The sequence below is a fragment of the Lepeophtheirus salmonis genome, chromosome 5 (assembly GCF_016086655.4).
Source record: "Lepeophtheirus salmonis chromosome 5, UVic_Lsal_1.4, whole genome shotgun sequence".
Classification (NCBI taxonomy): domain Eukaryota; kingdom Metazoa; phylum Arthropoda; class Copepoda; order Siphonostomatoida; family Caligidae; genus Lepeophtheirus; species Lepeophtheirus salmonis.
The window spans coordinates 43,944,550-43,953,523 of NC_052135.2; the positions used below are offsets into that span (position 1 = coordinate 43,944,550).

At 29.2% G+C, this 8,974-nt stretch overlaps 1 long non-coding RNA gene across 1 annotated transcript; it reads left to right on the forward strand.

Annotated features, from left to right (window-relative positions):
- Window positions 1-6,982: 6,982 nt before the first annotated feature.
- LOC121118496 (uncharacterized) lies at window positions 6,983-8,609 on the forward strand. Its single transcript, XR_005864476.2, has 3 exons — window positions 6,983-7,303; window positions 7,370-7,907; window positions 7,964-8,609. It is a non-coding gene; the product is annotated as an uncharacterized lncRNA (long non-coding RNA).
- The last annotated feature ends 365 nt before the right edge of the window (window positions 8,610-8,974 follow it).

Here is an 8,974-nt window from a genome sequence, read left to right on the forward strand (position 1 = left end):
TGACAAATAAGTTATAAACAAGGTAGATTTATATTTACATTCTAGTTTTGATGATAACCAAACACTGATTAAACAGCTTAAACAGCAGAGTCACAAATGACCAATTAAATATAGGCCACCATTTTTTCCTTCATCAAATTGTCCCTCCATAGACAGCTATTATATCATCCACTATCATTAAATGTCAGGTATATACATACATGGTTTAAACTGTATTCTAATCTTCCGTCTTAGAAAATGAAATATCTTTAAAACTCTCTTTTAGATTTTGTTAACACTAAGATATTTCATAATGACAAAAATAGATTTTTATAAATCATTGTCCTTACCTTACTGACAAGAGGTTAATTTTTTAACCACCTAATTTCAAACTGAAATAAAAATGTAAAAAAATAATGAAAATTATGAAAAATTTATTCTGAGCAACATCAAATATCACAAAAAAATTAAAATTAAAATTTAATCTCTCGACCTGATACTTAACGAGATATTTGTCTTTAACTCAAATCAATACTTTTGAATTTAACAACAGTCTCGATTCGAGTTAGTTCTTGAGTATTGCGGGTCCCAAATAGATTTTTTTCAGTTTTTGATTATTGTTATGTAAGTAAAGTACTTAGTAGACAAACGAATATAACTTTATTAAAAAATATTGCATGTAGATTAATAAATTGATACTTTCATGTAGTGGTAAATCACTTGTGGTTAGCCTATCACCTGTAATGGGTTAAAATGAATATTTTAGCAGTATAAAACTGAATTTGCTCTTAGTAATTGTTACATATATTACTAGAATGAATAATGAACTAATTGAATACTTTTTACCTTTATACCTAAAACATGATATAGGACAGCAGTTGGAGGAAAAAATAAGAAAATGTGTAGACCTTGAGGGATAGATTATTTGTAAATTAATACGTTATTATTCAATATAACATGTCATGGCAATGGTGGATCTCTACGCTGACGTCATTTTTCCAAAAGATTGTTCTACGGGACAGCTTTTGCGTCTGATTCAGACGCTTCCTGAATATTTTGGAGCAGAACGTTAAAAATTTGGGACCGTTAAATCCCTAATCTTTATTAGCAGATGTATTATTACATATAGAACATATCTAATTTGATAATTAAATATTAATTTAGAAACAATATATCCCTAAAGCAGGGATTTTCAATCTTTTACAACTGAAGGTATACATGTAATTATCAAAACCTTTCCGATACATTCCTTCCAAAATTAATGATTATAGAACCTTTCATCTTTATAGAACAAATAATGAATTGACCAGTGAATATTAGGAATTGGACGTTACACTAAACCCATGGTTCAGTACGAACCACAGCACATCCTTCACGGTATGCAGTTCGGTACGGCATAATATTAAAATGATTTTTTAATAGAATTAATGTAGATTTTAAAGTTTTTCGATATTCTATTATTCTTTTTTAATTTATTTTCTGTACAAATTAATTATTTTAAAATATATTTAACTCCTACTTAACCTGTAGTTTTGAGGTATCGTGAAGCTAACTTGGAACATTGGAAATTTATATAAATTATCCCTTCACCATACGGCTAGATTTTCGTCAACTGGAATGCATTTCATCATTATCTAAGTCATTAGTTCTTTTTTTTATTTAATGTTATATTTCTTGTGACTCATATTTGCAGGTAGACCATTGGATATCGATCATTATTAAAATAATACATTATTATCAAATGTAACATGTTCAATCTAGAATATGACAAATCCCACTTCCCTTTTAGCTTATCTATTAATATTATACATAATAATACGCATAAATAGTGAGTATTTTAAAACCCCAATAATTAATTCAAGAATTTACATAACTAAAAGTTATTTATTACTTTGCAACAAAATAAGCTGGAATCTCATTATCATTTCTAGAAGCCAAGATTATGTCAAATAGGGAGAAGTGAGCAAAAAAGCCTGGCTTTCACATACTGTATTTGTATAAGATGTATATTTTTGAACAATTTTTTCGACTTAGATGTATAGATATGATTACCTATGTAAGGTATTCAAAGTTATACATAACAAAACAAAAGTATCTATATATTTGTCATTATTTATATAATTTGAAAAAAATTATCTCCCCTCCTCCCCTTCCAACAAAATATAGACTATTTCAAATAATTTTCCTTCAAATTCATTATGTCATGTTTTGTTATTCAATTGTGTTTATTCCAATATGAATATTGAGTTAATATTAGTTACTCAATATTTAGATAAATCAATACTCAACATAAATTCCATGACTCATTGACTATTATCAGTGTTGGATCGTTTTTGGAAATAGCTTTTATGGAAATGTATATAAGTACATCTATACTTTTTTTTTTGTCTTAAATGATGTACACACTTCCATATATGATTATTGAAAGAAAGGTATGTCTTGATCAAACAAAGGGGGTAAACGGATCTGATTGGATAAATAACGACGAAGGTAAGAAGTACAAATACACATTAGCAGAATGACCGTTTTATAAAGTTATAAATATGTAGAAAGAGAATTCAAAAAAATTATGGGTTCAAAAACTAGTTTAATAAATTTTCTGTTTTTTTTTTAAACTTATTTATCCAAAGATATGAAATTAAATACTTTAAGTAATATTTATTTTTTTATCAATTCCAGCGATAATCAAAGTTATAACTAAGTGACAAAACAAAGACTACGAGATCATTTGTTTGTTCCAATATAGCTGCCTACGCAACATCATATTTTTCCTCAAGGATCGTTGAGTAAAATTCAATATAACTCAAAAGGGTACGGACTTAAAAATTAGAAAATATTAAAAGCATTTTCACTTCTACATATTTTTATTTTGTGCCATTTTTTGATCAAACTTTTGAAACCAACGTTGGTAATTTAATGATTTTATACACTTTTCATTCAATATGTCCCCTCCATTCTGAATGATGGTTTCCATACGGGGACAAACAAACCCACAGTTGGCCTAGATGAAGTCCGAGGACAAGTTGTTTCACTCCTCCGTGATCACTGCCTTCAGGGAATCGACATTTGGGTTAACAGTCGTGTTCGTCTTGCCCTCCAAGACCCACCAAACAGCAAAGTCATGAGGGTTCACGTCGAGTGAGGACAAAGTCCAGCAGTCTATCAGCCAGAAGGTAGGCATGTTCATAAGCTATACATTTGGGCATAGTGTATGGATAATGATTTCTTTTTTATTTGATTTCCTGGCTTTCTATGAAATTATTGTCCATTTGACTATTGGCTTGGATTTATATGGTTAAAATAATAAAAAACATATATCTTTATTTTTTGTTCTGATTAATAGAAATTATTCATCTAAAATACCTTTGTAATAATCTTTAGACAATTATACGTCTTTATGCAAGAAATTTGATACTTTAAAATCTTCCGACTTAGAGTTTGATTACAAATAAAAAGTGTAATGGACAAACAAAAATAATTTTTTAATATGTATAGTATTAAGTTTTAAACAATATTACATAACTTTCTTATTTGTATGTACCTACAGGTGTATACTGTCATTAAAAGAAACCAAAAAATATATATATGAAAAGTAAACCATCAGATCACCCTGTTTTTTAATCAAATATGAATATCCTGTATGAAAACAATAACTGATTATTTAAAAAATAATAATCTGTATCAAATATTTTAATGATTAATCTCTTATTTCTTACAATGGACCCTTATTTATATGCAATACAAGTTTTTCTATAGATAATGAATAACCAGGCCTTTGCTTACTTAAATCTTTTCAATTACAATGTCCCTAATGTTTCAGGATGAATCTATTTTTGTTTGCTTTTTAAGGATCAAAATCTGATATTCTTAGTTCAGTTCAAATTAAGACTCTCATGGAAAAAGTAAGCATAAAAATTTACATAGAGTCGTCATTTTTTCTACTTTATGATCGCCCTAAAATTGTTGATAGTAGATTGTTCTCAACTTTGATTATATTCTGCATTAAAATTTAAAAAAATTATGAAAATATAGTTTTATAAAAATAGGTATTAGTTTATATTTGGAGTACTCATTTTTTAAAAAGACAGTATGTTACTAGAGCTCAACACGTCATATTAAAAACAAAAGATAAATATTCAATGGGACTTTATATGAGGTTTACCAAAGAAAGTGTGTAGCTAAAGCTCCACAAGTTATTTTAAAAAAGAAAAGAAAATGAGAGTACATCCGAGGCATTTTTAAGCGCCCAAGTTTTGTTGTTGTTGTTGGAAGCCTGAATCATGTTTATTTTTATTTTCTCAAACTGCTATCAGTATTACTTCATGGATGACAAGGGAACATGTAGGTATTGAGTAAGTACATCTGGGTGTGCTCATGAATAACAGGGAGTAATACTCAGGAGTTGGTGGGCAGTTATTTCATATATTAATAAAGTGCATCCCTACGATTGAAGCAAAGTTTGTCGGCTCGTCATCGCCAGTATGAAATAAAAGTGAATTATAAACTTGAACGAGCACAATTTTTACATGACATTACTTAAAATATATTAATCAAAAAGCCTGAAATTTATATTGTAAAATAAAGACACGATCTGAACTTTCTCTAGCAAACAGCTAATATTACAAAAAATTGACTTTTTAAATATGTAGAGTAGAGTTGTTAAAATTTGGAAATTATATTCTGTGTGAAAGTTGTACTACTCCTCATATAAATCAAATTACTTAATGAAGATAGAGGCAGTATACACAGTTTAGACACAGACACCTATCTCACAACTTTGGAACTCTTATAAAAAAATTATAGCTGTCATTGGAAAAAGAGAAAATAACTTACTATAGAAACGCCTTTCGACTTTAAACCATAAGATATTTTTATACCAGATCTGCAATGTTGTGAATAAGTTTGGTTGAACCAGTAGGCCAAAATATTGAGAACACCATGTGGGTGAGACAGTCCTGGAACCAAACCTATATCCAAATCGAGCACTTCAAATTCTAGGAAGGGCAGAGGTCGAGACAATAACTTTTTTTTTTCGAATTGACAAGTTTAATTTGTTTTAGAATTTTTTTATAGGATATCGTCTGTAAACCTCAAAATTGGTCAATATTCTGCCGTTTTATTAGAAACATAAATTAAATTATGTTGGTATTGATATTCTAGCTGTGGAGCGTTCGCATTGTTTATATTTATAAATGGGTATCGACCAATAGTGCTCCCCTGTAGTTACAGGCCTCTACTAAAAAAAAGACTTTATATAATTAGAGAGACTGGGAACATATCGGATCCATGATATAAATCTGATTATATTTTAAAGTAGTATAATACATAAAAATTTCTTATGAACCAGCATGAAAGGTCATGTTAATTATTCTTTAAAAAATATTATTTACTGTTCATAATTTTACTTATTTATAGCTCAAATTTGATTAGTTATGCTCTTTCAACTGTCCCTTGCTATGAAGTACCACTCCCTAGTACCCCTTGTATTTACAATACTGAACATTGACAAAAAGATATGCTCACAGACTTACTCTAAAGAAAATAACGTTTTATAAACATCATAAATCAATAAAGTATTTAAAATTATACTATATATTATTAATATGTTATTTTTCCAAATGAACGCATTTTTCGGGTGTTAATCAGTAAATATATGTTAAAAATAATTTAAAAGTCCTACGTGAAACAATTTAAGCTATGGACCTAAATGTTCTTAATAGGACACACATTGTATCCAATTAATATATCATTAATCCTACAGAATTTTCATATATTTTCCACATTTTTTTTCTTGATGAGACTAGAGATCTTGACCGAAAAAAAACTACAACCATTTTCCTAATAAGCAGTTAAAATCTCAAGATGATGGTATTATAGTTATTTATTACTTATGTACACATACAGACCTTCCTGCTTATTAACCCCTATATGTAGATGGTTGTACTTATATATACAGTTATATCTCTACTTACGAGTGTTATTCCTTCAACAGCTATTTTTGTATTTCAAATTTAGGAACAAGAATACTGAGGACTCTAAATCGTATGAATTTTTACTATGTAAAAAAAAAATGAAACCGAAAATTAACATGGTAAACCCTGAAAATTTGAAGGATTTGTAGAAAGTGAGCAGCTTGGCTGTCAGGTGTTTTATTACATCAGATGTAAGCCGGAATGAGAGAATGGGAATACACACTAGTCCCTCTTCGTATCAAGCAAGGACATAAGCAGGGATTACTCTGTTTCCAATCCTCAGATTTACTCCAAGTCCAAGAGAGAATTAATCTTGAAACCCTCTCCTTAAGAATAAAATAATAATAATAACAGCTCCAGAAAATAAAAATAATTTATTTTACCAACAACAACAAAACTTGTAGGCTAAAAAGGCTTAGGACTTACAACCCTAACTATAATAAGAGTAAGATAGGTTAGGGCGTCTGGAGGCAGAAATTAATTAAATCTCGTTTGTAGAAGATTTCCTCGAATCTTGGGGTATAATAAGTTTCATATCCCAGCCGTTACAAGTATCTTGAATCACTCGTAAATAGAGGTATTACCGAATGTATACAAACATATATTGGAGAAATATCATGTCCCATAAAAGGAAATTCTTTTTTTTTACCCCTTTTTTTCTTTTGAAAATTTATGGGAAGAAATTTAAAACTATGTTACTAAAGGGATTATGTTTTTTAATTGAAATAAAGTTGTTGATGGGAAGTATGTATTACCTGGTGAGTTAATAAAAAAACTATCTTGAACAAAAAAATGCAACTAGAAATGTCCAATTTATTAATATTATTAAATATACATATAAGTTAATTTTTTATTTATTTACACATATCAGTCAAAAATCATACAAGTTTTACAATCCAAAGCAGAAATTATACAATGTCCAAATAATAATTAAAAATACATACAATTCCATGTAAGAATTTGAAATATTAAATGTTTAACTAAAATAATGAAGGAGAGAAAAAAAAGAAAAAAACGGAAGATAAGTAATCAGTTCAAAAAGTGAGGTTCTCAAGCGAGCTCGCTCTTTTTCTTTTCTCTAATATATCACGCAGTATATTAAATGACGTAATATCGATCATTCTATGTTGATATAATTAGGCGGGAATCTTGTTCGTTTATTTAATTCGATTATAAGTAATAACACAGAAGAGTCATCCCGAATCTCTCAGGTCTAAAGAATTCCCTGGTCCGTCAGTAAGCTTTATATAGGGCAATAATTCATTATTTTCCTGTTATCTCTGACTGGGCAGTGACGGCTTCTAGGATCTCCATTGAGTGGAGTACATACTCTTCCAGCCTTGATGGAAAAGGTAAGATTTTTTTTTATCTCCATTTATTATTACTTGGACTTTAGAGATAATATATTCAATTTTCAGGTTCTGTTTATATTTCGAAGACGTTGCTATAATCCAATCTGAAGGGCAGGGATCTTGGCCGTACTTTTTGCAGATAATACAATCCACCATTTTAACAACGGGAGCCACTTTTGAGCAAAAATAAAACAAATGGAATGATGTCTCGATGTTTTCTTTACAAAAAGAGCACATTCTAGACTCAGCCATTTGTTTAGACTCACTTGTAAATAAAGAAGAGGTGGCCAATCGGTATCTTAACTCTTTTTGATCGGAATCTGCTTTTTTTAGTTTTTCAAAATTGTTTTTGGGCTTAATACCTATACCATTTCTTTCAGGTCTATTCTATCCAATCTTCTCTTGACGATAAGAGACGATGCTCCGTTGTGATCGCCGTTTATTGCAGATGTTATTCTACTATTAAATAGTGCTTCTACTGCTATGAAGGGGCTCGAGGTTACAGGTTTTGGAACGGGAGCATGAGACTAATCTTTTGGTTCTACTTAATAGAATGAAAGTGCCTACCTCTGTATTTCCACGAGATAGGTATTCACCAACAGAAGTAAGTGTTCCTTCCCTTAAATAATCAATCTTCTTAATCTAATATTTCTTTTATAGGAATAGGAATAGTGGCAAAATAGCGGTTAGCGTGAAAAAAAAAACAGATAACACAAAATATGAAAGATCTTATTTATCATTCTTCCCTTTTTTGAAATTTTAACTTATCAGCAAGCAAGAAGTACTATAGTTTGTAGTAATCTTTTTCAACAGATATTTTAACCTACCATATTTTGTTTGATATTCTCTCAGACGTATATTTTACCCGCACTACATTTTAACTAATATTTTCACCCTATTCATAGACATGTTTCGATGTCTTATTGGCATTTTACTCTAATTTGTGGGATAAGTTGAAATTTTTAAATAGATTGAAAGTTTTATTTTAATTAATACCCTGCATTAGACAAACATAAAATACTAAAACATTCCTAGAACAAAAATCACAAACAGAAGTTGGCATGAGACACTGAAGAATGTTAGCTCTAGTTGGAAATATTCATTTGATTTATAAGGCTTAATTTTAGGCCAACATAACCTTTCAAAATTTGTATGATATATTAATTTTTAACTATTTAATTCTTATGATAAATTTTTGCTAATTAAAATACAATTGTGACACCTCTTAAGGATTTATCGAAACAATTGGATGATATAAATTAATAATAATTTTTCAACAAATACAATGAATGAAATCCAAGCTTAATTTTGGGTAGAATCATTATAGCCTCGGTTTGTGTTGACAGTCATCTGTGTAACTATTAATATGTATAAATATATGCATTACAACCATTGAGATAACAGCTCATAACATGAGTAGTTGCATAGATAGGGGATACCGTAAAGTTATATTTAATACCTCCTAGCTATTAAGGCGACCATATAATGAAAAATTAATTAATGAAAATTGGATTCGTGACTTTGTGCGAGTATGTTTTCGTTTTTTTCAAATTATGATGGAACATATTATCAATAATATGCAATTAACTTCGTTAGGAAATCATTTACTCCGTCTCTGAATGTAAGATTTCAAAAAGGCTCAATATTTAAAATCAGTTAGTATATATATAT